A 14,876-nucleotide genomic window follows, 5' to 3' on the forward strand; every position below is an offset into this window, starting at 1 on the left:
GAGGAAGGTCTAACCCAGTCCCATGGCTGGAAGCGGACGCTAGACGAAGTCAGACTGGAAAAAAGTGAGGGCTACGAACCATTGGACCCCAGCGGCACCCTAGCTCAGCGTGAGCTGTTCTGGGGCCCCAGGGCACAGCACTCCCCCCCAGCGTCAACGAGGCAGCTCTGAGCCTCACGCCACGTATGGCGAATCCCAAGCTCCTGCTAAGCAGTGGGGGCTGCGAGCATGCGGGGGGAGGGACGGGGGGGACAGGAAAGGTTCTGTGCAGAGCTGAGTGCCATACAGACCCCTAACCCTCCCATGCTGGCATCTCACCAATGCGCCAGGAAGCTTTTGCTGGAGAGCCTGGGGGATGGCAGCAAACTCTCTCCTTCCAGCACAGAGCGGTGGCCCTGGCGACAAATCTCTCTCTCGGCCCCGGGTCAGAAGCTGATGGTCCCTTCCCCGAGTGCCGGGGATACTCACGGCAGGAACAGGTGTTCTCCGCGCTCTGCCCTGTCCCATGCACCGCCCTGGCAGCGCCTTGCCAGCCACCTGGGCACCCTGACCCTGGGCACCGAGGGGGATCCTGCCTCTTGGCGAAGGGGTCGCGCCCGCAGGGACAGCCTAGCGTGGCAGCCCAGCACGGCCGCTCCTCAGGCTGCCTGCTACAGGAAGGAGTGAAGAGCAACTGTTTCCTTCCAAAACGTCAGCTGCCTCTCGCAGACCAAACAGCAAGCGCTGGGCTCCTGGCAGCTTCCTCCCCGCCGCGGCTGCGAGCGCGCGGCCGTGCGCAGATCCAGCCATGCTCGCTGGGAGCGCCAGCACCAGGCCGCGTGGGGCCGGCAGCGCACAAGTGTCTCACTCAGCTGAAGACAGGCCATAAAACCAGCGGGGCAGCTTCCCACTGCAGGGCATCAGGCAGGTGTTTGCACCTGGGGGTCTCCGTGCCTGGCTGCTCTTCAGCAGGGCACAGAAGAAAGGGAAGGAGGCTGACCTCAGGCCTGCAGAGACCACACGTACTCAGTTGGCCACGACACGAGCTGTGACCCTCTCGCCTCACACCAGCACTCACTGCTGCTTTGGTATTACGGGACCCAGAAGTGCCCTGGGCACCTGGCAATGCCAGGAGAGACCGACCTGCCCAAGGAACTGAAACACCAGGGCCCCAAGCCTGCCGGGCGGGCGGGAGACAGCAGGAGACAAGGAGAGGCATTTAATGAAAGACACAGAACACACAGCACCCTTGGAGGGGATGGGCGATGCCTACCCTGGAAGCATGTTTACTGCCATCAGGCCATGTGAAAATGTCTCTCTTCCAGCAGGGCCATGCTGTACTTCGCAGTGCTTCACAGCCCACGCACGGCCCGCCTGGCCTCTCCCACTTCTCAGTGAGCATTTCACAGCCTGTGCTGACGGCTGGGCTCCCCCCCCAAGGTCACTGTTCTTACAAATACAGCACAGGGTCAGGGGTGGGGTGCAAGGAGCCAGCCACAGAGTTTACCCAGCCTCCCCAGCAGCTGGCAGGCTGAGCCCACGAGCAGGCACTGGCTGCTGCACCTTCGTCTCCATTTGAATATCATTTGTGCACTCACTGCTTGGCAGCATTCAGCCACCAGCCCAGTCCCAGCAGCCTCCGTGCCGCCCAGTGGGACAGCCGGGGCCGACGGGCTGGGCATGCTTCGGAAGTAGCACCTGGAGTGAAGTTCTGGGAGGCTGCGCTCACCCCCAGCGCCTTATGGAGCTCAGCAGGGGCCCCACCAGCAATAAAGGGGCAGGGCTCATGGGAGAGGAGGGATGACAGCCCAGAGCCCGCTGGCCAGGGGACTGCTCGCTAAGCAGCCTGGCCAACCAAGCATTCAGAAATCGTGAGGCAAGCCCTACATAGATCTTGGGTTCCTTTCTTTATCTTCTGTGGATAAAGCCATCAGGTGCCCTGTCCCAAGCTTTTCTCTGCAACGACGAGGCTACAAATTCCCTTCAGACAGATTCTCACAGAATCTCAGGATTCCAGAGGCTGGAATTTTAAGAGGCTCACCAGACTAGCTGGTGAACCCCGCCAGGGCCCAGGGACAGTGCAGGCAGGGGAGATGGAGATGTAAACTCCTTACCTCCCCTCCATGTCGCCTGCAAGCCCTTCGCTTTGGAACTGACTGTGTGGTTGGGTCGCTTCACGTCTGCCTGTGGTTTCCAGCACGTTTGTTTCAGGCAGAGCTGGCACCAGCTGTGCTGGAGAGACAGGCTGCTCTAAAGGTTTGGTGCATCAACAGGTTTTTGTTCTTCTCTTGCAGAAGAGCACAGCATTCGCCCTGCCAGTCTTTCACTGCAGCTGGAGACAAAGAACCAGCTTCTCCGCACAGCCCAGCCAGCGCTCCCCCAGACAGCCCACACTGGAATGATCTGTGCCAGGCGAGCGAGGGAAGGGAACGTCAAGGCCCGCTCCGCACTCACAGAAGAGAGACAGTATCAGTTGTGGAAATAAAATATTTCCTCTTGAGAACAAAGGCGAAGGGCCCAGCTACAGGCAAAGCCTTTGAAACCCAACCGTCAAGAGCCAGCAGCTCTGCGTGTGCCCCCACGGGCTCGACGCTTGGCCGGGTTCACCAGCTCAACAGAGTGGGCTGGATAGAGCCCAAGAGAAACCTGGTGCTGCCACATGAATGCTCCAGCAGGAGGCACTCTCCTCTCAGTCAATAGCCCAGCAAACGTGGCACCTGGAGAAGCGGAGGTGGGAAAGACGCGTTCTAAGCACTCACCGTACTTTTCACAAGGTCTGGAGCGCTGTTAACTCAGGTGCCCTTCCAACTCCCATCACCAGCGCTCTGCTTTCCAGAAGTCCCCCACTACCACCGCACCCAAGCTCCTCGCTTCCGGTCTCGACACTCTTGCATTGTGCTGCTAAAATTCTGCTGCGCTCTGCCCCTGAGAGGGCTGCATTTCAGAGGAGGCCGGTCACTCTGCAATGTGCTTGGGGATCTTTCAGGATGAAAGTTGCCATGGAAACACAATAGCTCAGGCTCCAGATCTAGTCACACAGTAATCATGCTGGCGATATGTAACCCCATGTCCTACTCTGCCGCCCACCACTCAGGGCCCAAGCAGTGGAATAAAGATTGGCTGGATCTCAGAGCTCACACTCGACATACACTTGTCCTCCCCGATAGTGTATCAGCCAGAAACACACAGGAGAAGAGACACACCGGAGAGGGGACTGGCTCCCTGCCTGAAATTTCTGAAGAGCCACGTATGAATTGAAAGTTCAGAGGTGAGACCCTGAACCAACCTGGACCTTCACGTTCTTTGCCGGCATGTAACGACGCTGCCTGAATACCGACATCTCACTCAGGGCTGGTCTGCACAGTAAAATCCATCTGGAGTCAGGCAGGGTGTGAAGTAAAAGTAGCTCAACTGTCCCTGATTAGCTCCATGTGTGGTCGCTCTTATTCCAAAATTAGCTTAATCCAATAGTTTAAAGTGGAGTTAATCAGGACTGGCTCTTGCGGAATAACACCCCATGTAGACAAGCCTTTTAGAAAAACCTGTGGAGAGAATCCAAACAGCAGGAGAAACAAGGAGAATACGCTGTGAATCCTCGCAAAGAGCTTCTGATGGGGCAATTCTTTATCCTCTGCAGGGCCAGCATGACTGGGGTGGAGAAAGTGAATAAGGAAGCGTTATTTACTCCTTCTCCTAACACAAGAACTGGGGGTCACCCAATGAAATTAACAGGCAGCAGGTTTAAAACAAACAAGAGGAAGTATTTCTTCACACAACGCACAGTCAGTCTCTGGAACTCCTTGCCAGAGGATGTTGTGAAGTCCAAGACTATAAACAGGGTTCAAAAAGGAACTAGATAAGTTTGTGGAGGATAGATCCATCAATGGCTATTAGCCAGGATGGGCAGGGATGGTGTCTCTAGCCTGTTTGCCAGAAGCCGGGAACGGGTGACAGGGGATGAATCACTTGATGATTATCTGCTCTGTTCATTCCCCCTGGGGCACCTGGCATTGGCCACTGCCAGAAGACAGGATACTGGGCTAGATGGACCTTTGGTTTGACGCAGTCTAGCTATTCTTATGATGGCTGTGGCAGTAAAGAGACATGGGAGCAAGACTGCCCAAACATAGCCAGGAAATCCAATTGCCCAGCAATGGTCACCCCAAAGCGAGGAACTAACCCATTACCTCCCAGCGTAGCCCCCAAACAGCAGTCCACACTCCCTCTCAGACGGGAGAGGGCTAGGTATTCTTAACCCTCCCTCAGTGCGGGGGGTGAACTAGAGGACCCTTCGAGGTCTCGTCTATTCCTAGGAGGAGTGGAAACATCTCTTTCCTCCAGAGCCGCTTGTGAGCATGAGGCAGCGATCAGATTCACCACTGTCAAGTACTCGGAAAGCAGGAGTCAGACCAAAATACCGAAATTAGTTCAAAAATCCACAAATCAATGCTGGAGTCCTTTGCTTTGCCATTGGGTCCCACTTGGGGGTTTTCAAGCTTCTCTCTGCAACCAGGAGGGCTAGAAACGTACAACCACAACAAAGGACCGAAAGCGGAGATTCTTGTGGAATCACGTGACTCCAAGAGCTGGGGCTTTGAGAAAAACATCAAGTACTGCAAGATATCTGACGCAATCGCAGGAGTTGGCCACCCTGAGAAACCTCCTCACAAACAAAACCTGAAGTTGACTGAAAACAGCCATTCAGTGGATGAGAGATTTCCCGCAAATGAGAGATTTCCCGTGAGTGAGAGCGACCCTGCAGAGCGGCTCTCGGCCTGCTGCCTGAGGACCCTGGCTGCTTGGACTGGCTGCTGCACCGAGGGGTGGGCCCGATCCCTGCCTCTCTGGTGTACGTCTGGGCAGGGCAATTCTTGAGAGTGGCGCCAGAGTAAACTCAACAAGGGAGGGAAATCGGGCCCTGCGTGTTCAGGGCTCAGGTCCGCTCCGGTTCCAGGCTAGGCCTTCCCTTCGCATCCCATCCCATCTGCAATTCCTAAACATACCCTGCTCCAGAGTGAGTAGTGGTTGTTCTTTCAGGCACATCTGGCTCCCCTTAGGACCTGGTGAGTTCAACTCCGGCTCCTGCATTTCCTGTCCCCTGGTAGCCAGGTTTCAGTGCCCCTGCAATTAGGTCTGGCTTGGGGTCTCCACTTGCTTGGCGCGAGCGTTTCAGCGGGCAGCGTGCAATGCCTGGGGAGGTGAAGGGAACAGCTGCTGGCTCTGACCTGTAAAGGGGGCTCTGGGTGCAGACAAGCCTCGCCAGGTCCCTCTCTGCAGTGGAGCAGCGATGGAGCCACGCACACCGCCCGACTCTGGGGGGAAGCTGGTGTGGACAGCGTGTTGAGCTGCGTGTGTTGTTCCTGTGGGGCCTCCTTCCTCGATCCAGGGCTGCCAAGAGAATTGGTAGGGAAGGCTGGGAAGAGCCGCAGATCTCGGGCACTCCCTGGGCCCTGCAGGACTCTGCAGTGTTCACTCTGAAATGTTCGCTGATCTTCTCCCTGTGAAAGCGTAACTGCCATCCGCTTGGGGCAGCCTCACTGGGCTTTGCAGCGGGTTCCTTCAGCTCTGCATTCAAGATGCTCTGGGATACCTTTCAAACTCTGTGAGCCAGCCGGGGAGCGTGTTTGTACCGCAACACCTCGGCAGGCCCAGCCTCTGCTGAGCAGGGGGGGCTGCCTGCCGGGGAGCGAACGCCTGGATGGATCGGCAGAGCTTGGAAGTGTTTCTTCAGAGAGTTTAGAAAACACACACAGCTGCTGTGCTGCAGCAGCCAGAGGATGGCTGGGCCTCGGAGTCGCTCGTTTGGCTCCTGCCCTGGGATGAATGCATCCTTTGTCCTTATGCCATGGAAAATCATGTGCTCTAATGGACTGAGTGCCAGGCTGGGAGCCAGGACTCTGGGTTCTGTTCTCAGCTTTACTACCAAGCTCCCCGTGTGCCCTTGGGCATGTCTCCATCCCTCTCTCTTTGTTCCCCGTTTTCCCACGTGGAGTTTGTAGACAGCCTGGTGGTTAAGGCATATGGGGCCTCTGTGAACTAGCCCTCCCCCTGTTGCTGCCACTCGCGGAGCTGCTGGGGCAGGCAGTTTGGAGGGAAATGCTGGTGCAGATGAGGCTGCAAAGACTCAGGGAGAGGGGAGTCCATAGAACAGCGGAGCCCCAGGCCACCCGCGCCAGTCTGCCCTGCGCGGCCCACACCCTGCCCTTGTGCAGAGGTGCCACGCTGGCTGCACAGCCAGGGAGCCTGCGCACTCTCACGGGTGGGCACTGGGTTCATGCCTTTGGGTGGCACTAAGCCGTGCCCTAGGGGGCTGCCCCAAACCCTGGCACAGGGGTTTCAGGGCAGCAGTTTGGGGAAGGGGGCTGTGGGGAAGGCTGGGCTGTTGGCTGGGCTCTTCACAGCCCAAAACGCCTGCCCAGCAGCCGTATGCAGGAAGGCCCGGCCCAGACCACACGCAGAACTGCCGCCTGGCAGCAGGAGGCGCTGCAGGATTATTCCCCTCTGAGCACAATGAACCGACTGCACAAGACTGAGGCTGGGACCCAGGGGCAGCTACAGATGACCCATGCTCCCTCTCCCCTCCCCTGGCTGCCAAGAGCACTGCAGCGGCAGCACCCGGCTCCCTTGGGTACTGGGTGCCAGGGCCCAAGGAAGGGCCCCCCCAGAAGCAATGCTGCCCTTCACCCCAGCGCCAGGCCTTTCCAGGAGAAGGAACACAGTGCAGAATCTCATTCCTGGCTGAGGATAACGACTCTCAGCCCACCCAAGGGAGCAGAGCCGCCGGGGGCTTGGCGAGGGGGGAGGTTCTCGTGGCCGTGCCCAGAGCCCCTGTGCAGGAGCAGTTCTGCAGGCAGTAATCCGGTTGGGAGGACGCAATCGGGCAGTTTAGCAAGCCCTGGGGAAGCCTAATCTCTGCTTTAACGCCAGTGCCCCCATCGTGGCTAAACCCAGACGTGGATTAGACAGACCTTGGTGGCGCTTTAATAATGGCCCCCGCAGCGCCTGGGGCCACGCGGCCCAATTCCCCTCGCTCCAGGGGACGACAGGGGCTTGACCAGCTGGAGCCAGCGAGACACAAAGCAGCGACCCACCAGTGTACAGGCTCTGCCACAGCCCAGGGGCTTTCCCTGCTCAGACGGGATTCCCCAGGGCAGGAACCCAGAGCCGGGCGCCTCCGCGGCTCAGCCAGCTCCATCCCATCCAGCCACTTCCCTTCTCGTGAAGGGCCCAGCAAGCCCAGTGCCCTGATGCCTCTCCCTACAGCCAGGGAAGGGCTGAGGCCTGCACTATCTCCCGCTCTTGCCTCCACTGCAGCAGAGCAAGCTAGCGGCTAGCACACAGGGACAATGAAGGGTTAAACCGAAGCGTCCCCCTGCAGTAAGGGGCCCAGGAACCCTGTGCTCTGCTGGCCTGAGTGCAGCCAACCCAGCCCAGCCTCCCGCGGGAGCCACTCCTTCGCACTTCGTCTGCCTGGGACACGCAGCGGAATCGCCACCCGGGTGCCCCCTGTTCTGTGCTGCAACGTTCTGGCTGGGCCACCGGTGGAACTAACCCCGAGCCCACACCTAAACCCTGCCTGCAGGAAAGGCTCCAGCTTCTATACCAAGAGGTGCCAGACCTAAGCCCACAGGCGAGTTACAAGGGGCAGCCCCTGGGGGATTTGAGCTGCTACAAACTTAGAGCATGGGGCAGGCCCCACACATACAGCTCACTTCCTGATCCTGTACTGAGCCCAGCATCAGAGCAAGTTGCCAGTCAATAGGTTCCCCAGAACCCCAGGCAGGTCTGCGCTCCTGGGCCATGGATCCGGTGGGTTCCCTAGGACACCAGGCAGGTCTGCGCTCCCAGGCTGTGGATCCAGTGCGTTCACCAGGCAGATCTTCGTTCCTGGATCCGGTGGGTTCCCTAGGACACCAGTCAGGTCTGCGCTCCCGGCCTGCAGATCCAGTGGGTTCCCCAGAACCCCAGGCAGGTCTGTGCTCCCGGGCTGCGGATCCAGTGGGTTCCCCAGCACAGCAGGCAGGTCTGTGCTCCCGGGCTGCGGATCCAGTGGGTTTCCCAGCACAGCAGGCGGGTCTGCGCTCATCCGGGTTTTGTCCAGGCCTGTTTAGAATGACGAGAGCAGCTGGGATAACACATCCCCGGCTTGGTGGAGGATTCAGCTGTGCAGGCGGCATGGAAAGCTCCTGACCTAATGTGCAGGCCCCGCATTCTCCCCAAAGCACAGTCCCTTTCAAATTCTATTCCCAGAGCCCCATGCCGGTTCCTCGCTGCAAAGCCAAACGGCAGCAAGCTGTAACCCAGAGCCACACACCGCCCACAACAGCCCTACCAAAACAGAGCAGCAGACTCCAGAGCAGGGCTGCTGCTCATCCCAGCATGGGGGAGTGTAGCTAAAGTGACGTATTTAGAAACAAGAGATTATTTCAAGCGTTTACAGTGGCCAGGATATAAAATAGGGTCTGAGTGCTCTGCGGCTGTCTCCCCCAATTGCTGGCTCATGGGCTACGGGATTAGCTGTACCCATCTTTCCAGGGAGCGCAGGGCAAGGGCTGCGCTGCAGACGTGCTGTGGTGCGTTTCAGAGAGGTGCCAGAGTGGCAGTCGTGTCAGTCTGTATCCGGAAAAAGAACAGGAGGACTTGTGGCACCTTAGAGACTAACAAATTTATTTGATCATAAGCTTTTGTGAGCTAATAATGCTCTAATAAATTTGTTAGTCTCTAAGGTGCCACAAGTACTCCTGTTCTTTTTTCAGAGAGGTGCACGAGGGGTGGCAGAGGCCAAAGCTGCAGCAACCACATGCTGCTGGACAGCCACTCTTCTCAGTCCCTAACCCAACCCACTGGATCAAACAAGGTATTTTCCCTACACGATGAGCCATGTCACTGAGATCTTGATCTGGGGCAAAGATCCCCGGCTAGGCCTGCTCTCAATCTCCATAATGCAATCGCTCGCTCGGGATAAAGCCTCCGGCTGAACAAAACCCTCCCAGATACAGACAGAGGCTCGGCAAGGCTCCACTGCAAAGCACACCCTTGTTGCACAAAACTCACTGCCTGCCACTCCCCGCTGGATGCACCGCAGAGCCACTCCAGGGACAGACTCCCAGCCTGCTGCCTCTGCCCCGTCAGGGCAGCATGAACCCTGTGGGACACACCATTTGGTGCTGACCAGAGGGCTCCCCAAAGGGGACCCCCAACCTCACGAACAGCCAGAAGGATGTGGCTCACAATGCCAGGCCTGGGCGGTGAGGAAAGCATTCATGGCTCCAGAGACACCTTCTGGCCACTTCCAGCTAATCCTTCCGTTGCCCCAGTCAATCCCCCAAAAGGGGTCAGGACCCTACCCCGAATAGGCACAGCCAGAATAGGGAATCCAGCAGAGAGTGAGCTCTGCTGAGCATCCCATGGTCCACAGAGGACTCCCAGCTTGACTCTGCCTTTGCCACATTTGATTCATTTCACATTTGATTCATTTCTCCTCAACTGGCTGCCAGCCCTTCAACATCCACAGCCACCTCTGGCAGGCCAGCCATGAGCTGTGCCTAGACAGGGCTGCTAATCTGTCTCCACACACAGCGTGGGCACGGGCGGGCTGGGTGAAAGGAGTGAAGGATTACGCACGTTTGAGTGGAGAATTAGTCCCGCTTTGGGCCTGGAGACACAATTTCATTTTATCTGTTACGCTCAGGCAAGCAAATACAAGATGACAAATCCACTTAGCTGCCAAGCTAGGCCCAGACAGCCCTAGGGGGGCCCCAGTAGCTTTCAGCATCTCAGGCCACTTTCTATGCATGCTCCCAGGGAGGGGGATGTGTAACGAGGCTGGTTCTGGCGCGACTCAATGGAGAGTGCCAATTCAGGACGAATTGCTTCAAGCAGGGCAGTCACAGCCCAAGGCTGGGTTTTTCCACCTCTAAGGCAAACCAAACCAGCCAGCCAGAGAGGACTTTGGTTTTACACCACTGGCTAACCACAAGTCACACAAGCAATTCCCTTAGACACTCCAGTTTCCCAGTATCACCACCAGTGCCACTTGTTATGGGGACAAATGGCTATGAAAATCAATACCCCAGTAAAAGAAAAAAAGTTCTCTTGATCCCAAAGGCCCAAGCCCCAGACCCAGGTCAGTATACAAATCAGATCTTGCCCACAAATCACGCTGTTGCCAATCCTTTAGAATCTAAAATCTAAAGGTTTATTCCTAAAAGGAAAGAAATACAGATGAGAGCTAGAATGGGTGAAATGGAATCAATGACATCCAGTGACGGCAAAGTTCTTGGTTCAGGCTTGCAACAGGGATGGAATAAACGGCAGGTTCAAATCAAGTCTCTGGAGAACATCCCCAACTGGGAGGGGTCTTTCAGTCCTTGGTTCAGAGCGTCAGTGCAGCCAAGTCCCTCCGGAGGTCAGAAGCAGGACTGAAGACCAGATGGAGGAGCTGCAGCCGCTCTGTATAGTCTCTTGCCATGTGGTCTCCTTCTTTGTCCCAAGGACATGCTGCCCATCCCATTGCCTGGAAACACCTCAGAGTTCTGTCCCTCGGCAGGTCCCTGCACACCTGGCTGAGTCCCCAGGCCTGTCTGCCTTCTCTCAATGGGTCAGATGTGTAGCTGATGGTCCTTAATGGGCCATCAGGCAGGCTAGGCAGAGCTGACACCAACTTGTCTGGGGCGTCACCCAGAAGCAGAGCAGGAGTTTGGACTTCAGACAGTGTAGAGCCAATATTCATAACTTCAACTACAAAAATGATACCCACACACAGACAGCATAATCCGAACCAGCAAACCATAACCGTGTCTGAGACACCTCATTTGACCCCCCTTATTCAAGATTTGGTGCCACTACAGGACCTTGGTTGCAACCATGTTCTAGATGGTCCCAGTTCAAGTCAATAATGCCACGGGAAGGGGGCGGTTCCCTGGGAACATGGTCCCTTGTGGCTGGCACCAATGGGTCGCACACAGGTCAAGTCACGAGCTTGAGCCACAGGGCAGCCTGGATCCTGGCTGGCTGAGGCTGGCTAGAACAAGGTGGGGGAAAAGCTCTTGCCATTCTCTGGCTGAGTCGTTCAAGTCAGCTCCTTGCACCATTTTCAGGGGCAGCAAGACGACCCTGCATCTTGGTTAGCCTCCCTCACCTTGAGCGGGATGGGCTCCGACGTCCCAGGCTGCTGATCACAGCAGCTGGCACATTCACCTGCTCACCAATGCCCTGCTGGTGCCACCCTGGCACCATGCAGGGGCCTCAGTGACTACGCTCAGAGGCTGCAATCCACACCAGCCAGGCAGGGCAGGGGCTGTATCTTGACATTTACAGACTCCTTCCTTTGGGTCAAATGCACATGGAAACACCGTCCACTGGCTTCTCCCCACCCTCTTGCTTGTACATTCCCGGCTCATCTCGCCCCTCCCTCCAAACAACGCCATGGCTGCTGGCACAGGCTGGGTGACGGTCCACGCTGCTGTGCCAGGGGTCGGCAGACCAGCCTAGTCCTACAAGGAGGAAGCACAACATGGTCAGGCTCCCAAAATCCTCGTCCTTCTTGCACAAGGGACACGGAGTCACACAGGGCTGGATCTGGGGAGGTGCCAAGCGCCCTCGACACCCACGGACCCCAACGCAGTCAAGGGATTCTCAGCCCCTGGGCTTGGCTAAGGGGTGTTTGAGAGCCACAGCATGGAGTGTAACCACAGGACACAGTAAAGGGGCTGGGGAGACTGACGGCAAACGCCAGCTCATCTCGCCAGCAGCAGCATGCGCCCCTGCTCCCTGGAAACACTGCAGCATGGTCATAGGCACCCCCAGGGCCGCACAAGGTCAGGGATCCTGGTATTACAGACGAGGAAGGAGCCCGCAAGGGCTGCCTTCACCTTCCACAACCAGTCCACACCTCTGCCACGAGAAGATCAGGAACAGTCAGCATGGATTCACCAAGGGAAGGTCATGCCTGACTAATCTAATCGCCTTTTATGATGAGATTACTGGTTCTGTGGATGAAGGGAAAGCAGTGGATGTATTGTTTCTTGACTTTAGCAAAGCTTTTGACACGGTCTCCCACAGTATTCTTGTCAGCAAGTTAAGGAAGTATGGGCTGGATGAATGCACTATAAGGTGGGTAGAAAGCTGGCTAGATTGTCGGGCTCAACGGGTAGTGATCAATGGCTCCATGTCTAGCTGGCAGCCAGTGTCAAGTGGAGTGCCCCAGGGGTCGGTCCTGGGGCCGGTTTTGTTCAATATCTTCATAAATGATCTGGAGGATGGTGTGGATTGCACTCTCAGCAAATTTGCGGATGATACTAAACTGGGAGGAGTGGTAGATACGCTGGAGGGGAGGGATAGGATACAGAAGGACCTAGACAAATTGGAGGTTTGGGCCAAAAGAAATCTGATGAGGTTCAATAAGGATAAGTGCAGGGTCCTACACTTAGGATGGAAGAATCCAATGCACCGCTACAGACTAGGGACCGAATGGCTCGGCAGCAGTTCTGCGGAAAAGGACCTAGGGGTGACAGTGGACGAGAAGCTGGATATGAGTCAGCAGTGTGCCCTTGTTGCCAAGAAGGCCAATGGCATTTTGGGATGTATAAGTAGGGGCATAGCGAGCAGATCGAGGGACGTGATCGTTCCCCTCTGTTCGACACTGGTGAGGCCTCATCTGGAGTACTGTGTCCAGTTTTGGGCCCCACACTACAAGAAGGATGTGGATAAATTGGAGAGAGTCCAGCGAAGGGCAACAAAAATGATTAGGGGTCTAGAGCACATGACTTATGAGGAGAGGCTGAGGGAGCTGGGATTGTTTAGTCTGCAGAAGAGAAGAATGAGGGGGGATTTGATAGCTGCTTTCAACTACCTGAAAGGGGGTTCCAAAGGGGATGGCTCTAGACTGTTCTCAATGGTAGCAGATGACAGAACGAGGAGTAATGGTCTCAAGTTGCAATGGGGGAGGTTTAGATTGGATATTAGGAAAAACTTTTTCACTAAGAGGGTGGTGAAACACTGGAATGCGTTACCTAGGGAGGTGGTAGAATCTCCTTCCTTAGAGGTTTTTAAGGTCAGGCTTGATAAAGCCCTGGCTGGGATGATTTAACTGGGAATTGGTCCTGCTTCGAGCAGGGGGTTGGACTAGATGACCTTCTGGGGTCCCTTCCAACCCTGATATTCTATGATTCTATTCTAAGTGGGGTGAGCAGCCAGGACCCTGCATTCACACTGATTGGCAGGGGGCTGGGCTACACAGCACCATTCACTGACCCACGAGTGGGGCCCAGGCTAGAATACCCAGGGCACTGCCAGTCAGGAGTGAGGGATAGGCAGAATCAGAGCGAGAGGCGAGCGACCCAGGGCTAGAAGGGGGCTGAGGGTCAGGACTGAGGGGCACCAGCAGATCTGCGGGGAGTTTTCAGGATTCCTGCCTATAGGACAGCTGGCGCTAGGCAGTTCTATCAGTCACTCATTTTAACCTGCAAAAAGTTACACACACACAGAAGGCAGGGCTCATCCTCGCCAGCAGGGGGCAGCACAGACAGACGGACACTCACGATTCAGACAGCAATCCGTCACATACTCATGCTTGATGGACACAGAGGAATGACTATTAAAACACTTGTTTTAAAATGTCTGTTGTGACCAAAACCCAAGTGCCAGGTCCTTACGGCATGTGCCAGCACAGCGGGAACCTGGCAGCCTCTGGATGCTCCTGCAATACAGATCAGGATCGATAAGGCCAAGTGAAGCTAGAGCCTTAGCAATATTAGTCTCACTAAAAGCAAACAGCGCTCCGTCTCGGGAGAGATTTCCATCTTTTCACGATGCTCCAGCCTCCGTCAGAGAACAAACTGCATTTTTCTTTCACCCTCCAGGAAACACAATTTGTAAAGACACATTTTAAAGCAAAGTTTCTACTCGTGATGGGATAAAGACGAAACCCTTGTCACGTTGGACTATTTAACCGAATCAGTGTGGAAACTGGTGTGACCAACCCCTTTTTGTGGACACCTGTACATTGATTTCAGTGTGCCCGACACTGAGTTAGCTTAAGCGGATGCTCTCTTACGTTGAATTAAAAAGAGTGTCAGAGCCAGAAAATTTAGAGCCAGAATTAGGGTGTTGCACCCATATCACTAAACCAGTTTGTAATCCATTTCAGTTAAATCAGTGCAAGCTGGGGCTCTAGACATGGCCTAAGTGACTTTCGCCAAAGGAAATTCACTCCTGGAAGCCTGGGCTAATATGTCTCCCAGACACTGCAGTCTTGTTCCTTATGAAGCCAGGAGCCTTATGAAGTTAAGAGATCAAATTAGGGCTGTCAATTAATCACAGATAACTCACGCGATTAACTCAAAAAATTAATTGTGATTAATCGCACTGTTAAAAAATAGAATACCAATTTAAATTTATTAAAATTTTTAAATATATTTATTTCTATTACAACACAGAATACAAAGTGTACAGTGATCACTTTCTATTAGTTTTTATTACAAATATTTGCACTGTAAAAATAATAAACAGAAGAAATAGTATTTTTCAATTCACCTCATACAAGTACTGTAGTGCAATCTCTTTATCATGAAAGTGCAACTTACAAATGTAGATTTTTGTGTGTTACATAACTGCACTCAAAAACAAAACACGGTAAACCTTCAGAGCATATGAGTCCACTCAGTCCTACTTCTTGTTCAGCCAATCGCTAAGACAAACAAGTTTGTTTACATTTACAGGAGATAATGCTGCCTGCTTCATTTACAATGTCACCAGAAAGTGAGAACAGGCGTTCACATGGCACTTTTGTAACCGGCATTGCAAGATATTTGCATGCCAGATATGCTAAACATTCATTCGTATGCCCCTTCATGTTTTGGCCACCATTCCAGAGGACATGCTTCCATGCTGATGAT

General features: G+C 54.9%; 1 protein-coding gene across 27 annotated transcripts in view; it reads right to left on the reverse strand.

Moving 5' to 3' along the window:
• LOC114022664 (signal transducer and activator of transcription 5B) overlaps window positions 1-14,876 on the reverse strand; it is a 45,417-nt gene that overhangs the window by 15,509 nt on the left and 15,032 nt on the right. For 3 of the 27 annotated variants that reach the window (XM_043536642.1, XM_043536648.1, XM_037886646.2), the window contains exon 1: window positions 469-2,023. The exons of 18 other annotated variants lie outside the window; for them this stretch is intronic. The gene's annotated coding sequence lies outside the window, so the exon portion shown is untranslated. Of the gene's footprint in view, window positions 1-318; window positions 2,024-7,684; window positions 8,083-14,876 lie in introns of those variants that run through there. 6 more of the 27 variants (XM_043536638.1, XM_043536647.1, XM_043536640.1 and 3 more) reach the window with 3 other exon arrangements.

This window comes from Chelonia mydas, chromosome 27, assembly GCF_015237465.2.
Source record: "Chelonia mydas isolate rCheMyd1 chromosome 27, rCheMyd1.pri.v2, whole genome shotgun sequence".
Taxonomy (NCBI): Eukaryota; Metazoa; Chordata; order Testudines; family Cheloniidae; genus Chelonia; species Chelonia mydas.